We start from the raw sequence: 20,381 nt of genomic DNA, 5'->3' as shown, positions 1-20,381 counted from the left end.
GGAATACAATTTGGATTTACATGATTACCTGAGGGTTATAAAAATAGGAAATTCTCTATAAGAATAATTGAAATTACTTTAGTGCAATTTGAGTGAAGTCTTGCATGTTGTTGATGTATGCATAATGAATGATGACTTCAATGAACATTAACAACATGTAGGAAGAATAGTAGCAGTGCTTTCTGAGGCAATGTGAGTATCAGGAGATCCAAAATTTTGAATGTCACATTTTTAGGATATGAATTATATAGTGAAGGAAAAGAACGTACCTGCATTCTTGGAAAAATGTGTGATGGTCAGCCCTCCCAGTTCTCTTAGAGAACTACTAATGCAAATTCTGAATTTTAGAAGAACATATCTGTCAAAAGAAGCAGAAATAATAAAACCCTTGTATCAATTGATGACTTCTACATTTATTAGGAAGGACTGGACAAATTATCATACAAATATCCTTTGAGAGTTACAAACAGACATGCTCAGAATGCCACATTGGCAAATGCTAGATATTACACTTGATTTACTATTGAAGATAGTACCCACTCAATCAGGTTACACCTCTATCTCATATAATGATGGACAAACTATACAGCTGTACTGTACAGCTGCAGAGGAGTGCTTGTTCTAGAGAAAAGACATGCAGCTTTGCAACGTTCAAACACTGAAGAACAACCCAGAGCCCAAGGAAAGAAATTAATTGTGATAACACCCACACCTTCCTTGGAAGCTGCAACTACAGTGCATCTAATTCAAATGCATTACACATACATTGGGTGCAAAGGACTGCGAGTCAGGTCAGTACACATGTTCAATTTGAATATGATACTGCAGTAAGAACATATGGGTTCTTGCAATTTCAACAGCTACTATGTGAAACCCCATCTGCAAAACAAATGCATGAATATTATTTTTCTATATTGATGTAACAGCACAGCCAGCAAGGGCCCAAAACAACAATATTCCACAGCATTTAAGGCTGTGTAATGGAAATTTGAAAGTTCATAATTTAAAATCAAGCACATAAATATAAATTAGAGAATTGAATGAAGTCCTTGTGTACTTGCAGAAAGCTGATAAATCAGTTTCTACATTTTCTGTGTCCTAGTCATCAGTTTGTGTACAGGGTTACAATGTTGGTTTGAAACATTGGGAAACCTATGATTATAATGAATCACAAGGAAAGATGATAAAACATAAGCAGCTTTAGGCTTGGATAGCTACCCTCACCAGTGACAGCATCCATTGAGGTCCAGCACACATTGGCACACCGGAGTGAGGGAGTTCTTTCTTAAGGCAATTCTGCAGATTGCCAGTCTTGCGAAATCTGCCTTACAGGTTCATGTTTGTGATGACCCAGTTGAAAACTAAGAACAACCTGGATATACACTTAGCAGTCCAAACATTGCGCAGTAAAAAAAGTCCCATCTCGGGGCTTTCTGGAGAAGTATAACTGCTTTCAGGACAAGGTGGACTCCCTACAGTCAGAATTGATAAAGCAGCAGAGCACTAAATACCTTATGAGTCTAGCTAACTAAACCTAATAAAAGTCCCTCATTATGGAATATCCTATGTACTTTCTGGGGAGTCCACAACATTGTGGATTCTTAAGAAGCATTACTGGTGCCCATTGATGTCAAAACAAACACACCAATATGAACTGCTATGTGAAATCTGTCAAAAAATAAAATGCAATACAATTGTGAGGTCCCCAGAAGCTCCATTGGCGAAAGCAGCGTATCCTTTCCAAATTATGTGCTTGGACCAAGTCATTCTGCTCCAGACAGTAATTGAATACAAATATATCTGTATAGTGGTTGACTCTTGCGTAGGTATGGCTCCAGCACCAGGTCATAGCTCGCACAGTCACAAAAAACCTTGTTAGGCTTAGTAGCTGTAATAAATGAGCCACTCTTGTGATTTTGGCACACCCAATGATGACCCTCACCACCACCATTTTAATTAATTTTAGTGTGTTCCTTAATGTAGGATGATCCTGCATTTGCCTGCTTCTCTTCTGTTCTGTAATCTTGCTGTCTTTCAGTGGGAGTTGTTACTGAGTGAACCAGTCTTGCCAAGAGCAGAGCGTGTGGGATGTGCATTTGAAGATGTGCAGTTGTGTAGGAATGTGTCATTGGTGAGAATTATGAGTTCTTACTATTGGCTTTGACCATTCTGTTTTCTGACTTTACCTTGCTTAATGGCAGTGCTGACTATTGCCTTTGACATGCTCTCATGTCATCTTGCTTTTCAATTCCATCTTGCTTTGGGCCTTTCTGTCCTGTACGAAGCTGCAGAGCTGAAGAGGGTATGTTTTGCTTTCACTTGTTTTCTGCACTCAGTGTGCTAGTAGAAACCGGTTCTTATCGGAGGAATGTACAGGCTCCTTTTCAAAGTCATAGCAAAGGCCTGATCAACCAATGCTGTGACCTGGGCACGGAGTGGTACGGAATCTGATAGGAAAAGGAGGCAAGGCTTGCTAGAAGCTTCGACCAACGTTTTCACTTGTATTAAAAGGGGGAGCCTCCACTGGTCTGGTGGAAGTGGAAGTTTGGGAGTTTAGATTCCGAGTGAGGGCAGACGTGTCTATCTTGGATTGAACCCTGATTGCTGAGCTCTGATCCCCGGCTGTGTGAAGACTTCCCCCGGCCAGAAGTGGGCAGTTTTTGCATCAGGTGATGTATTGAGTTTTGTGATTATTGCCATTGTGATGTGAGCCAGTGGCTGTGATCGTTTGAGGTGTTTTCTTTGCGGTGTGGGAGGTGCACATCCAGAGTGATCCTCTACTCTGTATATATATCTTTTTGATCTCTTGCAGGACATCCAGTGTATCTTATCTTATATCAGTTATTGCTTGTTTATTAATCAGTATTATAGTTTGCTCAGTTATTGATTCATGCCTTTAGATTATAAGTTTGCTACATATATTTGAATATAATGCATTTGGTATCTGAGAAAGCCTTTGTTTAGAGAGTATTATGTAATAAATCCCAAGCCTTATTCTAAAAATGATAGTCTTTGCATTTCCTTTTCAAAATCCGCTGTTTGTTTTGTGTTGCAGTCTTGCTGTGCCAGGGGTGGTAAGACATGCTTAAAAGTGTATAATATTCAAAGGTGTAATGATATATTTGCCTCCCAGGTGGGAGAGTCGTGATTGGGTGCGGCTTATTGGTGAGAAGCCACATTCAAAACAGTAGCGATGGGTGGAGTTCATACATTTCATACTACTCAAGGTTCAGCTTTTACCTCAATAGTACACACACTAGAGCTACCCAATTTTACCCAGGAGACGGGGTATATACTTAATCATGGAAAAATGGGTTCCTGAAGGAGTCATTTATATGTACTCTGGATTGAGTTGATGTAAAAATCCAACCTATAATGAATTAAACAAAGAAAGCAACATATAATAAGGCACACAACAAAATTAAATTGTGAAAATGGTTTTCTAATATGTATCGCTGCAATAATTTAGCAACAAGAAAAAGAATATATACAGTCCTTGTTCCATCAGGGTCCAAGATGTAATATTGTGAAAAGCACCGCCGACCCACAATAATAACAGAATCCAATTTGCTGTATATTTGCTAGGGATTAATAGGGATCAGTGTCTCCACCAAACACACAAGGGACTTTCTGACCATAGTCTACTGAGGCTATGAGGTATAAATGGATCTGGTAAGGTAACACTGTTAAGAAAGGCCTTAACCAACAGATTGAATGGCTCTCTTTAGCCACCCTCTGACTTCCATCTTTGACTCAATTTAATTACCCCATGAAGGGTAATGTCTGAATTAAGTCTCTGCTAACTTTCCAAGTGCTTCGACGAGCTGGCCCGCTACAAGAAGGCGGCCATTTTTCTTTATGTATATTATGTAAATATATATTTTTTTAATTATGACCATAGAGGACCTATTGGGGTTCTGATTAACTTTTAGACCCCACTCTCTGGATGTTTAGTTTGTCTATTTACCTAGTTTCTGCAGTAATAGCTTTGGGACTATGATTTTCGGTTACCATTGCCATTTTAATATGGCAGCCATTATCCTAATACATGTTACATGATCTGTTCCACGTCTAATATTGGGCTAGTAGGTATTCAGATTTACATTATGAGTCTTCCCCTTTGGTGGCATCCATTACAGATATTTCTATCATAACTCTAGTAATTATAAAGAGTTTGTTTATCTGTGAGACATAGAATTGTGGACATTGTTTGCCGTTCTGAGATGACGACTATGGTTCCTTGACGTATGACATGATTTGTTGCATGTCGACAGGTGTATGCATTTTTATTGTCTTGGCGCCAGACCCAATCTGAATTCTTTCATTTAGGATGATCGGTGCTGGTCAGATTGATCATGATCTTTTTTATGAGTAAGTGGGAGACTTACTACAGTGTAGCTGCAGGGTTGTTTTATTCCAGCATTCAAGAATTTATGCTTTTTAATCATTATTTTTCAGATGATATGAAGAATTACAGAACTTTGTTCCTTTAGCTCTTTCTTTAAATAACTATTGGGTAAGCAGCTACCACATTTTCAGGCAGTGCTGTGGAATCGTATTTGTGACTTCTACTGACTTTTGTGTGTTCTTTTATTTAGATTGACCTTTCAAAAGTAGGATATGGTTTAATGCTCGGTGATTTATTTGGTAAGTGTTTTATGTTGGTGTTCGTGCATACCGTTTATTTATTTGGACTTTATTCATGAAGGTTTGTTTTCACTGTCGGCTGATTAGTTGCACTTGTCTTTTGGTTAGCACTCTTTTGGCGATTGATCCAAAATTGTGATTTCCTTTTGGTGTTCCAATTATTTGATTTCATTTTTGTAATAGATATTTATTGACATTTATGTATTCTGCTGGGTTCTTCAGGTGTCTGTCCTTTTAGCTTTGGTTTTGTCACTGAGTCCTGAAGATGGTCTTGCAGATACTTTAGCCTATTGATCCTGAAACGTCAAGAGTACATCATCTCACTATGATCATTTTCAACTAAGTTGACAGTTTGAATGGATTATGGTCAGAAAGTCTGTGGTGTGTTTGGTGGATATACAGATTTTTGTGACCTATGCATTGATAGTCTACTTTCTGTAGAATGTGGTCTCGAGGGTGTTGTCGTGGGGAATTTGGAATGCCCTGCATTCTAAGGTGCTCACGACAGGACTCAAGAGACGGTTGGCGGACTAAGTAGCCTGGATGTTCCACACAGTGTAAAGGAGCTGTAGAAAAAGTATTTTTTGCATGATTAGTTAAAACCTTTGCAACATGAGAAAATAAGATCAAATCTCAGTGTACATATTGCATAGATTTACCTCCTTTTCTCTTTTAAACATACATGATTAAAACAGTAAAAGTTAAGAAACATTAAAACATGTAATGGGGCCTGATTTACATGTTACTGACACAGTGGTGCTGAATGAATGAATAAATGAATGAATGAATGAAGTATTTCTAAAGCACGTACATATAGCCTAAGGCGTGTAGGTGCTAATGCAGTTGTAGGTCTTCAAAGCTTTACGGAAAGGAAGGTGTAACTCTAATCCGGGTATGGATAAAGGAAGAGTATTCCAGAGCTTAGCTGCCATTGCTCAGAAGGCTCTTTCTCCCCATTGTGCTCTTCTGTATCTCGGAACTACCAGCAGATTTATTGTGGTTGATTGTAATTGCCTATCAGGGACATACCGGTGGAAGATGTTTCTGATTTCTGCTGGTCCTATATTGAGTAGTGCCTTATGAACAATGTACAAAGTTTTGAATAGAATTATTTTTCGTGCTGAAAGCCAATGCAAATTCTTGATGGCGGCAGAAATTGAGTGGTATTCAGGAATGTTCAAAATGAGTCTAGCTGTAGCATTCTGTACCAGCTGGAGTTTATTGATAGAAGCCCCGTTGCATTCAGAAGGAGGGTATTATAATAATCCAACTTAGATAGAATTAGTGAGACAGCAACTTGTTTCCGTGCATCAAGGGAAAGAAATGGAAATATCTTTCTAAGGGTCCCTATGACCCAAAAGCAAGAGGATACTGTTCTATTAACCTGGAGGCTGAAGGATAAACTGGTGTCAACTATGACACCAAGGTTTCTTGCAGATACAGCCAGCGAGGGGCATGATCCCAATGTTTCTGGCCACCAAGAGTGGGTCTATTCCGGGTGATGATTACCAAACATCAGAACCTCTGTCTTGTCGCTGTTTAATTAAAGGTAGTTGTCCCTCATCCAGAGGGCCACCGACTTCATACAGATATTAAAATTGGCAGCTGAGGCTTCTGCATCTTGAGTGATTGACACTATTAGCTGTGTATCATCTGCATAAGATGTTACCTCAAGCCTGAAGGATCTGACCAATTGTACAAGGGGGAAGCCATGTATATTAAACAGTGTGGGGCTCAGGGAGGACCCCTGAAGAAATCCACAATAGTTTATGACAGAGTAAGAAATAAATTGATCCATTTTAACCCTTTGAGATCTGTCAGTCAAGAAGGGGGACAGCATCTTCAGTGCACATCCAGAGATACCTATTTGTCGCAGCTTATTGATCAACTTATTGGGGGCAATGGTATCAAAGGCTGAGGACAAATGCAATAGGATCAGCATCGTGGATTGCCCAGCATCGACAAGCATGCGTATGTTATTGATTGCAGTTATTAAGGCTATTTCCACTCCATGGCAGGATCTAAATCCATACTGGAAGGATCAAGAAGATGATGTTGCTCCAATTATGTATTTAATTGGGAGTTAAGATGCTTCTCTAAAATCTTATCTGGTACAGGGAGTTGGGAGATTGGTTGATAGTTTCTAAAGTCTGTGGGGTCAAGATTGTCTTTTTTTAATAAAGGCTTAATGACCGCAGTTTTCCAGGCAAGTGGCAAGCATCCCAAATTAATGGCTAGGTTTAGAGTTTCTGTTAGCTGGGGAACAATAATCTCCCTACCTCTCCTCATCCACTTGGGGGAGCATGAATCTAGTGGGGAACCAGATGTAATCCCTTCCAGAAGATGGTCGGTCTGGTCATTAGAGAGGGGAAGAAATGCCATAAGGGGGTGGTCGCTACCTAGACACTGAGGAAGGCTAGCAGATGAAGGGTTAGTATTTTGGTCCTCAATGGGGGCCATGGCATTAGTCTTCTCCAATGAGGAGTAGATTTTAGCAATCTTAGTGTGAAAGTAGTCAGCCAAGCCGTCACAGGAAGCCTGTGTGCTTTCCTGATGGCCAGAGGAGGAGGGAATTGATAATTTGTCGACCAGCCTGAAAAGGTCTCTAGAGGACTTGAAAGATGATGTCATCTGGGTATAGAAGGCTGTTTTTCTGCTCTGATGGCTAATATATATATTCTGTCATACTGTTTACGCCAGATGCGTTCTTGGCGAGGACAGGATTCTTTAAGTAGGTTGAGTCTCTCAGAGACCAGGGGGTCGTGTTTTTTGTCTACTTACATAAGTTTTTTAAGGGGGGCTAGAGAGTCAGCTGCTGCATCTAAAGCGCTGCGAGGCCCTAGGGCAGTTATGCGCTATACAAATGCAATTTTTCATTTCATTTCATTTCATAATGAGTTGGAATACTATATTGCTGCCTGATTGGGATCACTACATTCTGTCCACTGCTTTTGTTTTAGGGCCTTAGAGAAGGTTTCCGTGTTGATGTTTTTAAGGCTTCTTTTGAACACATTATTGTTTCCATTAAGGCAGATTTTTTTGCTATTGGGAGCATTAAAAAGAATGGTATGGCATGATGATCTGACCACAACAAAGGAAGGGCTTTCCCTACCCTGATACGCAGACTGTTGGTGAAGATACAATCCAAAATATGTTCAGTACAGTGTGTAGCAGAATCTACTAATTGCGAGTAACCACAACTCGACATAGCCTCTTTGAATGTCTGAGAAACCTTGCAGGAATCATTATCAATGTGATAATTAAAGTCTCCCAGTGAGGTAAAATGGGAAGTGCATTCATGTGTGAGTTGAAAGCCGGGGAGTTTCCATTGTTACTCTAATGGGAGAATGGGATACAAATACTATGCATAACCCCATTGTGTGAGGTGAGACGTGTCAGTAAGTCATAAGGCAGAAAAAGGGGGCAGATGTCACTGGAGGTGGAGACAGAGCCATGGACCCAGTGGGGGTCAGTTGTTTATCAACCCATCACATACATTTCCTGAGTCTCTGTCTTCCTGGAAGGGGAGTCAATGAAATTAAACCAAAGCGCAATTTAGCATGGTATTTGATGGATTGAAGCAGGCCAAAACTGCTTCTCTACAAGATCTTATGTCTTTAGCAGTCCAAACCCCTTCGTAGCAGGGCACTCCTATCCTGTAGAAGGGTGGACACGGGCGCAATATGTGTATTATGTCCTCTTTTTGTTGATTGCAGAGCCGACACATTGCCCAAACTTTACCCCATTTCCAGGCTGGGAGATGACAGGCAATGAGGATTACCGCCATCCTCATCTTCATGAACTGTAGCTTTTTCCTTTCATTATAGAGGTTAATTAGGTAGCTCTGAGGTATTAGTTTGTTATAGGTGCATAGTGTCCTCCAGCGATGCAGTAAGACTGGCCCTGTCTTCTATTGAGGTGAGTAGTTTGGTGCAGAATTTTGCCAACCTTTTCAATTCCTGATGACTGATGTGTAGGTCCCAGGTGGGTTCCAAGCCGAGTGTGTGAGTGCTTGGGTCAGATAGTGATTTCCCTCCGACCTATGATTTGTGGCCCATTCAATCCATAAGTGGCTGGTCAGGGTACCTTCCTTTGAAGCCCTAAGCTTGTGGCAGCTAATATAAAAGGCCGCCTTGTGAAGCCAGAGACTGTCAACAAATTCTAAATTCCAGTCTTATTTGCGCTGGTGATGTGTGGAAGGGGAGCTGGAAAACTGTTCTGTAGATTTTTGTGAGCGTTTTGGCAAGTGTTCCGCTCTCCCGCTCTTTCAGAGCCATACACCCATATAGTAGGGTTGGAAGAACCTTCGCCTGGGCAACCTGGAGAATCAGGGGAAACAACCTTTACAACGTAGTCATTACATCGCACTACCTTTACATAGCAGTCATTACATTGCAACATCCTTTACATTGCATGTCATTACAACGCATGTCATTACAACACATCACCACAACGCAGGCATTACATCGCAAGTCATTACAATGCATACCATTACAACGCATAGTAACCTTACACTATCCGACACTAACCCTACTGTTGCACTCACTGGAGTTAGAATAGTAATTTTTACTCCTACACTATCCAACACTTACCCTGCTGTTGCACTCACTGGAGGTATAATAGTAATTATTACCCCTATACTATCCAACACTTACCTTAAATGAGATGTAATGGTATGCATTGTAATGGTATGCGTTGTAAAGGTATAATGCAATGTAATGGAATGCGTTGTAAAGGTAGTTTCTGAAAATGCGATGTAATGGCATGCGATGTAAAATAATACATTGTAAAGGATGTTGCGATGCAAAAACTGCGTTGTAAAGGCCTGCATTGTAAATGTATACATTGTAACATCATACATTCGAGAATCGGTGCAAATGTGGGGCCTTTTAGTTTTATATGTGCAGATCTGAAAGCAAACGAAAGTGTGGTGCTTTTATTTATTATTTCAATCATCTGGCTCGCGTATCTGCCACTATCATTAAAAAGGACGCCTAGATACTTGTTCCAGGGACAGGTCGGATAAAAGTAAGTTAAATAGAGTGGACGCCAGAACGCAACCTTGCTTGAGGCCTTGTGTGGTGGTTATGGGCTGAGACAGGCGTGATCCATCCCCAATTTTGATTCTGACCCATGTGTCATGATGCAATACCTGCAGAGCCCTAAGCAATGTGTCCGGCATGTTGAGGAGGGCACATTTCTGCCAAACCTTTCCTGTTGAATGCAGAGTTATAATCTATAAAACCCATGTATTCAGGACAGGTGTTGGATTCAGCCTTGTCGATCAGAAAAGAGAGTGCAACAATTTTCACTGGTGTCCCAGTGTGACTAACGAAATAGACGAGGACATGTAGAGCCCCTACAATGGCAGGAAATATCTGAAGATCTCAAATCAGACTTTAATGAAAAGCAAGTAGAGCATATAATAAGAGAACTGAAGCTAACCCGTGCGGCAGGTCCAGACAATCTTCCCGCAATAATATTAAAGCCAGAGGTAAAGTGGTGGGCAAGATTCTTTGCCCAGTTGTTCCATATAATACTATCAGAAGGCATAATGCCATCAAATTGGAAGGGCGCAGTAATCAGGCCAATCCATAAGAAAGGGAGTATGGATGCACCACAAAACTACAGACTGATTAACCTCCTAGATATAGGAGATAAGGTATTTTCAAAAATCGTGTTAAATCGACTTAACGCATGGGTGAAGGAGTTTCAGATCGTACCCATAGAACAGGGAGGATTCAGGGAGGGACACTCCACGATAGATCACTGCTTCGCATTGTGGGCAATGGCAAAGAAGTCAACGGAACAAAACGGCAAGTTATGCTGTTGTTTCGTTGACTTCCGAGCAGCCTTCGACTCAGTAGATCGGGACTGCCTATGGGAAAGACTAATGAAGGAAAAAATTCCCAAAGACCTACTGACAATATTAAAAGAACTACACCGAGGGAATTGGGCCCAAGTAATCAGGGACACTGTGGGGTCATTGACACAAAAAATACCCATTGCAAACAGCATGAGACAGGGTTGCGTTTTGGCCCCACAGTTATTCTCCATATTCTTGTCAGACCTACCTGCCTACTTAGAGGTTGAGGGTAGTGCAAGCCCTAGAATGGATGGAAAAAAGGTGCCCTGCCTGCTTTATGCAGACAATCTGGTAATAGTAGACCAGACTGAGATAGGCCTCCAAAGAAAGTTGAACTCATTTAATGTATACTGTGCTAGTAAATTCTTAACAGTAAACCTAGACAAAACAAAAATGTTATGCTTTGGTAAAAAGTCAATTAAGTTCAATTGGTTTTTAGGTGATATTAAACTGGAAACGGTTAAGGAATATCGTTACCTAGGGATAGGGTTCGATAAGACACTAAACTGGCGCATCCATCTGGAAGCCCAAAAAGCAAAAGCTCATACTTCAATCTGTGGGCTAACAATGTTTAACCGGGATTATGGGGATTTGTCACACCGACCACTATTAAAAGCTTTTAGCGCAATGATACCCCCACAAGTCCTTTACGGAGCAGAAATCCTTTATTTGAGCGGTAAGGGAGTCTGGGACTCGGTGGAAGGGAAATGCCTGAAAAGCCTCTTATCTCTCCCCCAATCATCCATGGCCCAAGCAATAAGAACAGAAATAGGAACAAAGTCTTGGGAGGTACAAGTACAAATTGCGGTAATCAAACTTTGGAAACGATTGGAAGATACAGAAGGTCAAAAAGTTGCACAATGGTGTAGGAAAGAAATTCAAAATAGTGACCTAAAATAGGCATAAGCCTGTAGGGAAAGAATGGAGCAGGCCTGTGAAAGGCTAAAGGTGGAGGTGAGCCAGGAAACGCAACAAATAGTTTGTACTAACAGTGAGTTGAAATTTAATGGGAAAGAAGTATCCAGAAAGATTGATATGGGCTATCTGGCAAAGAAAAATACAGTAGAATTCATGATGAACTCTTGGTCAAATGAAAACTGGTTTCCCTATTTAGATATCCTTCCAAATCGCTGGTATAGGCAGGAGATATTAAGGTTGCGGATTGGGATTAATCCATGGTTAATAAATAAAGATCTTAAATCAAAAATGTTAGATCATAAAGGGTGTTGCAGGTGTAACCTGGGCACCAAAGGAGACCTTGTGCATATCCTTCTCGACTGCCAAACCTTATTAGAACAGCGTAAACTGTGGCTGCGCCCAATATTTTAAAAACACGATATAAGAACAAGGGCACAGGCGGCCATCCTCCTAACAGAAATGCCCACTATCGAAATTGCTATTGCCCTAGGGAAATATATAAAGGCGGTCCAGAGCCTCCTAAGAAGCCAGGAGTAACTTTTAGGCTTTTAGGAATTTTAAATTAATGAATTATATAACTTGTCTAAGGAAACGGAAAAGTGGTTTAATGTAATAACACGTTTTATTATAAGTGCCATTTTACTGGTGTTGGTTTGTAATGTATAAGGGTGTGTAAGAGTTTTAACTGATAATGGAATACTTTTTATAAAGATTTTATCACCTTTTATGTAGAATATTTTAAATTTGTGGTATTGCATTTTGCACTTGTTTAAAGATTACGATCATAATAAACATATCTTTGACTTGACTAACGAATTCAATTTGATTTGAGGGTATGATTTTGTTTGTCTCAGCCCATGATTGTAAAGATTCCAACAGCATACCTGCGAAGTACTTTGCTTCATTATCAATTAGAGCTAACATACGATAGTTCCCTGGAATTTTTTTGTCACCCCCTTTTAAGATTGGAGCGAGTATCGAGCCACGCCGTGAATGGGGGGTGCAGTTCTTTTCCAATATGGATGAGTAAAGCGGGGCTAGTTGGATAGCCCAGAATGCTGGGTCATACTTATGAACCACCGGTGGAATTTCACCTGGACCTGGAGCCCCATCCCTGCGGCCCTTTGAGATTTTTTTTTGGATTAGGGCCTCTGAGACGAGGCACCTGAGGATTGTCTGGTCGTGGCTCTCTGTTGGAGGTTCCCGGACACTGCTGGCCGCAGAGCCTTCCTCCTGCACATGGAATTGATCTAGTGGCATTAAAATGTTCATGTAAGAAGTGGTACTAGACTGTCTCCAAGATGTTGGAAGAAGCCACCTTAGGGAATGAGCCCTCTAGTCCATTTATGGTACGCCAGAAATTTGCGGAGTTATTTGTCCTGATACAATAGTTTAGTCCAGAAGGAGTTCCAGATTTTCCTTTGGTGGTCACGTTTTGCCACCTTGAGATGTCTTCACGCCTCCCTGAAGTTGTTTATTATTTTTGGGTCCATTGGTGACCTTTTGAGACTTCACCACAGCTGATTGATCCTTTTTTTTGGCAGTCTTTATTTGCGGTCTGGGACCCTCCCCTTCGGAGGCATGTGGCTTTGCTTTACCCGGTGCCAGTTTTGCAAACCAGACTACCAGTTTTTCGGCAAACATTGCCCAGATAAGAACTGGGTCTCCCTCTAGTTTGTAGATGCTGGCTAGTTGCAGTTTGGCTTCTGCGACCAGGTTTGGGATGCAGTTGATGAAGCACTTGATAGGTTTGAGATTAATAGGATGGTATTCGAACCCTTGGTCAGCTGCTGCATTATGTTTGTTCAGCCTGATGTCTAGGGTGAGCCTTGCCATCCAGTTGTACAAACTGGGTGTAGTAGGTTGGGATTGTCTAGGACAGTTCAGCTCAAATCATCAGCATTGTGGTCTTTCTCTAAGAAGTGTCTCATCAGTTTTGTTGTCTGTTTCTCGCATCTGATGGTGTTTTTGTCTCTTAATATACGGATCTTGACTTTCTGCGTAGTTATATCCACATACCTGAGGCCACAGGGGTATGTAATCAGATATATGAGTTTCTTACTGTTACAGTTTTTGTGTTGATTGAGCACCCAGGAATTTCCTGTTCCAATATGAATTGACTTAGTAGCAGAGGTTTGTGTGCATGCCCCATATAGTGAGTGTCTCTAAAGTTTCTGCGCTCCGTCCATCATCTCCTTGTGTTTGCTGTGTTTGCCCTAAGTTGCCAGGGTATGCCCGGACGTGGGTCCCTTACTCATTTTGCCACTGGATTCAAGCTAGCCTGGCTGATGAAGGGTGTTACCCAGAAACCGGTCCCAGGCAGTTCGGGCTGGACTGTTCCCATGAGGCACAGGGTCAAGACTGCTTTGCATGTAGCTGGGTCTGAATTGAGGTGTTGAAGTGAGCTAAAGAATGATGATGGATTCAACCCAGATCTGTGGCTGGGGGGAGTGTTTGAAAAGTTTCAGCGCTCTGACCGTCATCTCCTTGTGTTTGCTTTGTTTGCCCCACATGACCCACGTAAATAATGTCCCTGGATGGGTGGCAGACCCCAAAGAGTATTTTGTCTGACAGTCCGGATTGGACTGGGTCTAGTGTCCCCAAAGAGTATTTTGTCTGACAGTCTGAATTGGACTGGGTCTGTTGTGGACCAGACTATCTCGGTGGTTGCGACTTCTTTTGATTGCAAACAAGGTTTTTTATAAGGTTTGTTAGCCCTAATTAAGGATGTTCCAATTTCCATGTATCACTTTTTTGACCTGGTTGGATAATGAGCAAAAAGTGTTTCCACAAACCAACCTGTTCATGGGCTCTCTGTCAGATGGTTTGTTTAAAATAGCATCAAGATTATTGTTCCTTGCTCTTTTAGCAGATCTTTTAACCAGAGATGGTGGGTAATGTCTGTCCATGAGATTCTGCCGCAAATTTGTGGTATGTTCCTTGTATTTCTCAATATTGGGGCATTTGCGTCTAAGCCTAAAGAATTGCCCAAATGGCAGATTGTCCCGTAAAGCCTTGGGTAATAGCTATCGTACTGTAAAAGGGAATTCCGAGCTATGGGTTTCTGATAAAGTTCAGTCTCCAGACGTTCGTCTCAGGGGTAGATGAGAAGGTCAAGGAAGGACAGAAGTGTCTTGCTGTATTCACAAGTAAAGCGTGTAAAGGTGTTCTGAGTATTGAGTCAGGTGTGAAATTGTTCAATGGAGGTGGATTGACCACGCCAGAATATTGTCAATGTACCACTTCCATAACACAATGTGAGACTGGGATGGATTCTGTTCGGTCAAGACCTTCTCACTTTCAAAAGCGTGTATATAAACATTAGCCAGACTTGAGGTGAATTTACTGCCCATAGAGGTCCCTGATATCTGTAGATAGAGGTGCTCTTCAAATTGAAAGGAGATTTTTTTCATGGCCACGGTGGCACCTCTCATGATAAAAGAGATTGGAGTTATGGTATCCGGATTGTTGGCACAGAGAAGTTCCTTCACAGTGGTCAACGTTTGATCCTGTGGGATACACGTATATAGTGATTCCAAATCAAATGATATGAGAAAATCGGTTGCTGTATCAAAAGTCACATCCCTCAGTGTGCAGAGTACATCATTAGTATCTTGTAAGTAGGTCGGCGTTTGGTTCACCAAAGTACTCAGAAAGAAGTCCACAAATTGTGACAATGGTTACAAAATGGAACCGATTCCTTAAATGACCGGTTTACCCGGTGGAGGTCTTTGTGGTTTGTGGATTTTAGAGAGAACATAAAAATATGGAGTGACAGGTTCACAGGTTTTAAGGAATTCAGCCTCTTTACGTGTGATCCATTCATTCTCTAATGCCTCCTGAGTTGCACTGTTTAGGTAAGTATGCAAAGGCCTAATGATATGGTGAAGGTGAATGGCCGGGGCACACCTTGACACAATTGCTAAGATTGCAGCGGAGCCAGAACTATATTACTAGACTGCAGAAACAGGATGGCTCATGCATAATAGACACACCAGCTATTGTGCAGGAACTGCAAGCATATTATTATGACGGACCTGTACACTACTAGATCCTTCAACAATCAGGGAGACATTTCTTCCTATCTAGATGAGACAGCAATGGTTTGGTGCCAGACGCCCATCAACAATATCTGAGTGAAGCCTCCTCAACCGAAGAGATAATACAGGCTATTGATGATGCTATGGATGGCTCAAAAGCACTGGGCCTCGATGGCTTCAACTGAGCCTTTTATAAAGCCTGTAGACACCTCCTGGCACCTCATCTCCTGGCGGTATTTGCCAAGGCATCGGCTGAGGGAACCCTACCTCCCACACTTATGGAACCGGTTATCACCCTGATATTGAAACCCGGGAAAGAGCTGGAAATATGCGCATCTTACCGCCCGCTGTCACTTCTCAATTTTGATATATACAAAATACTAGCTAAGATGGTAGCTACCCGATTAGCTCTCCTTGTGGAGCAGATTATATTGCACAATAGAATAGAACCAGGAGTCCCAGCGGTGGCTGCATTACTGGATGCTGAAAAAGCATTAGATTCTATGGAACGGCCCTTCTTGCACGCTGTGCTATACCGAAGGGTTTTCTGCATTGATTAAATTATTGTACACCTTACTACGCATTCTTTTTCGCCGCATGCAATTACAATGCAGTTGTTACAACGACCACGTTATAACAACACATACCATTACTCCGCAAGTTATAACAATGACTTGCACTGGGGAGGCGCTGGATCTTGGAATAGTATAATTTACTCTTCCAACTCCAGTATGTGCAACAGTAGGGAAGGTATTGGATTTTAAATCCAACACCCTCTGACCCTTCCGCAAGTTGTTATTCCAACTTGCGGAGTTATGTTATGTGTTGTTACAACGCGGTTGTTGTAACGACCGCTTTGTAATTGCCTGTGGGCAAAAGGATTTGTGATAAACGATGTTTACCGTTTCAATGGTACAATCATAGAACATTTTTCTATATCCAGAGGCACTAGGCAGAAGTGCTCATTGGCCCCAATATTGTTTATAATTGCAATGGACCCACTGTTGAGATACTTGCAAAAAGATCATATGCATAGAGGACTACAGTTCAAACACGGCCTACTGCTAATAACCCTCTATGCGGATGATATATTGCTATATGTGAGGAAGCCGTCCCACAACCTCCCACCGATTTTGACAGAATTCGACCGGTGTAGAGCTCTGTCCGGAACCCATATAAACTAGGGCAAATCAGAGATCTTTCCACTGACAGGAGTGCACAGATATTGAGACTAATCTATGGGCTAGTAGTTGACAAGTTAAATACACAGGTGCAACAATGGATTCATCTCTCGCTATCCATAGCGCGGGCATAGCCATTATTAAAATAGTAGTCCTACCCTGGCTGCTTTATCTTTTTCAAAACATACCCATCCACCTAACAAATCCCAATTGTTTTTCAAATTCGAACGCTCTTAACAAAATTAATATGGGGGGGCAAACAACCAAAAATAAGTTGGAACACACTGATCCTACAATATGAAAAGGGAGGATATACAACTATATTACTTAGTGGTACAATGTAGGTCTTCCTGGTTCTGGTATCACCCTGACACCCAAGTTCCTCGTGCCAAACCAGAGAGAGACTTAGCGGACCCCACCCTAGTAGACGCTCTGTTGTCAGCTGGGATGACACAAAACTCTAATGATCTCCAAACAATATACACCACTTGCTGGGCATGGGTGTAATTTTAGGAGAACAGGAGGGGCAGCATTATATTCTCCAGCGCTTCCAATCCATGCTAACCCATGGCAACCCCCTACTCTGGACACATTAAGGAAGTGCACCCTTCAGCGATTGAAATATATGCAAAATTGGTGACTTATTCTCCAATGGGCACGCCTTGCCCTGTACAGAAGACCCCCAGTTTCAAAATATTGCTTTCATAGACCAATTTATCCTGGCCCTTATGCAAGCAGCACTATTTATTTATTTTAAATTTTATATAGCGCGCAGTTACCCTTGGGCATCCCAGCGCTACGGAATATCATTTCAACCTACCCCATTGAACATAAGGAATTCACATGGAGAACATATAATTTCCCTATTGTATAAAACTTGCCTGGCGCTCATACCACCACAAGATACTATGGTGAGAGATGCCTAGGAAGCAGACTTTGGACGGCTCCTCACCGATAAAATGTGGAAAAGCTGCTGCACTCAAACGAAATTAGTCCCATGTAATCATAGGCATAAGGTACAATTTTAAATTCTTGAGAAGGGCTTACGTTACGCCACAACAGATGGTTCGCATATACAATAACCGGTTCACCCACACTCACAAATGTTACATGCAAGTGGCCACTTTTGCACACATGACATGGGCATGTACCAAGATTGCTTCATATTAGCAAGACATATTCAGAGAAGTACAGCGAATGACTGTGCTGCAATTGGACACTCTCCACTTTTAGCACTACTCGGGTATGTTGATAATATCCCTAAAATCATACACAGGTTGGTAGCAATAACAAAGCTCCTGGCAATGTGAGAGATAGTTATTGAATGGGGCAGCAAAAGAAAACCCATGGTAAATGGCTGGATTGTTAGTATGATCTATTGTGACACCACAAGTGAGTTGTTCGCAGAATTACAGCCCCCCTACAGCTCGTCCAAAGGACATATGGCAGGCACTGAGGGAGTATTTAAAACAACGAGAAGAACAGACCACACAACAAAACCTGGAGTAACCATCTGTTAATACTATATATAAGTGCACACACCTTTTAAATGTATATCATAATGTTGAACTATACTTTTGGAAATGCATATTTAAATTTGCTAATCTGCCTACCCTAGCATACTTAATAATGACGTTAAATACAAGAGATCAATCAATCAATCAATAAAATCATTTGTAGAGCGCACTACATACCGGTGAGGGTCTCAAGGTGCTTGGGGGGAGAAGAAGCTGCTACTGTTCGAAGAGCCAAGTCATGAGAAGTCTTCTGAAGGTCAGAAGGTCTTCGGTCTGCCGTAGGTGGATGGGGAGGGTGCTCCATGTCTTGGCGGCGAGGTTGGAGAATGATCTGCCGGCGGCGGTCACTCTTCAGATTCGAGGGACGGTGGCGAGGACGCTGTCTGCAGAGCGGAGCTGGCAGGTGGGCGAATAAAGGCTGAGTCGGCTGTTGAGGTACGCTGATCTGGTGTTGTGGAGTGCCTTGTGTGCATGGGTGAGGAGTTTCAAGCTTATATTCTTGTTGACAGGGAGCCAGTGCAGGTTTTGCAGGTGGGGTGTGATGTGGCTGCAGCGAGGGATGTCGAGGATCAGACGCGCGGAGGCGTTCTGGAAGCATTGGAGCCGCTTCAAGAGTTTGGCCGGGGCTCCAGCGTCGAGTGCGTTCCCATAGTCCAGTCTACTGCTGAGGAGGACCTGGGTGACGGTCCTTCTCGTTTCGGTGGGGATCCACTTGAAGATCCTGCGAAGCATGCGGAGAGTGTTGAAGCAGGAGGAGGAGACGCTGTTGACCTGCTTCGTCATGGAGAGGGTAGAGTCGAGGATGATCCCTAGGTTGCGTGCGTGGTCGGTGGGTGTTGGGGGTGCTCCTAGTGCAGTCGACCACCAGGAGTCATCCCAGGCTGAGGGGGTGGATCCGAGGATGAGGACCTCCGTCTTGTCCGAGTTCAGCTTCAGTCGGCTGTTCTTCATTAAGTCGGCGATGGCCTTCATTCCTTTGTGGAGGTTGGTTTTGGTGGTGTGGTGGTACTTGGTGAGGGAAAGGATCAGCTGGGTGTCATCGGCGTAGGAGATGATGTTGAGGTCCTGTAGTCGGGCGACGTGGGTAGATGTTGAACAGCGTTGGGCTGAGGGATGAGCCCTGGGGTACGCCACAGATGATCTTGGTGGCTTTGGAGCAGAAGGGGGGAGGCAGACGCTCTGTGTTCTGTCCGGAGAGGAAGGAGGAGGTCCAGTCCAGGGCCTTCTCTTGGATTTAGGCGTCGGAGAGGCGTATTCGGAGTGTGCAGTGGCAGACCATGTCGAAGGCGGTTGATAGGTCCAGGAGGATGAGGACCGTGGTTTCTCCGTTGTCTAGCAGGGTCCTGATGTCATCGGTGGCAGCAATGAGGGCGGTTTCTGTGCTGTGGTTGCTGTGGAACCTGGACTGGGATGGGTCCAGAATGCTGTTCTCCTCAAGGAAGTTGGTCAGTTGTTTGTTGATGGCCTTTTCGATGACCTTCACCGGGAATGGGAGCAGTGAGATGGGTCAGAAGTTCTTGAGGTCCTTGGGATCCGCCTTGGGTTTCTTGAGTAAGGCGTTGATCTCTGCGTGCTGCCAGATCTCTCGGAAGCTCGCTGTCTCGAAGGAGATGTTGATGGTTTTCCCGAGATGGGGAGCAATGGTGCTGCTGGCTTTGTTGAAGATGCGGTGTGGGCAGGGGTCTTCCGGGGATCCCTGGTGGATGGTGTTCATGATCTTGATGGTGTAGTCATCGTTGATGTTGGTCCAGGCGAGCAGGCGGTTGGTGCGGGTGGTGGTCATGAGAGTGGGGGTCTCAGTGGTTGCCGGGGTGGTGATGGCGTTGAAGCTGTCATGGATGTCTCCGAGCTTGCGATGGAAGAAGGTGACCAGTGAGTCGCACAGGTCTTGTGAGGGTGGGATGTCGTTGGTGTTGGAGCTGGGGTTGGAGAGTTCCTTCACGATGTTGAAGAGCTTTTTGCTGTTGTGTGCATTGTTGTCTATGCGGTCTTTGAAGGAGGTCCTTTTGGCGGATCTGATGAGGTGGTGGTGTCTGCGGGTGGCCTTCTTGTGGGCTGTATAGCTTTCCGAAGTTCGTTCGTGGGTCCAGTTTTTTCAGAGTTTTCGGGAGGTTCGTTTGGAGGCCTGAAGGGCTTCAGTGAACCAGCTGACTCTCTTGCTGGTGTGGGTGTTGAAGGACTTTCTGAGCGGGGCGAGGGTGTTGGCACAGTT

The sequence above is a fragment of the Lissotriton helveticus genome, chromosome 9 (assembly GCF_964261635.1).
Source record: "Lissotriton helveticus chromosome 9, aLisHel1.1, whole genome shotgun sequence".
NCBI classification, from domain to species: domain Eukaryota; kingdom Metazoa; phylum Chordata; class Amphibia; order Caudata; family Salamandridae; genus Lissotriton; species Lissotriton helveticus.
This window is presented reverse-complemented; position numbering follows the sequence as displayed.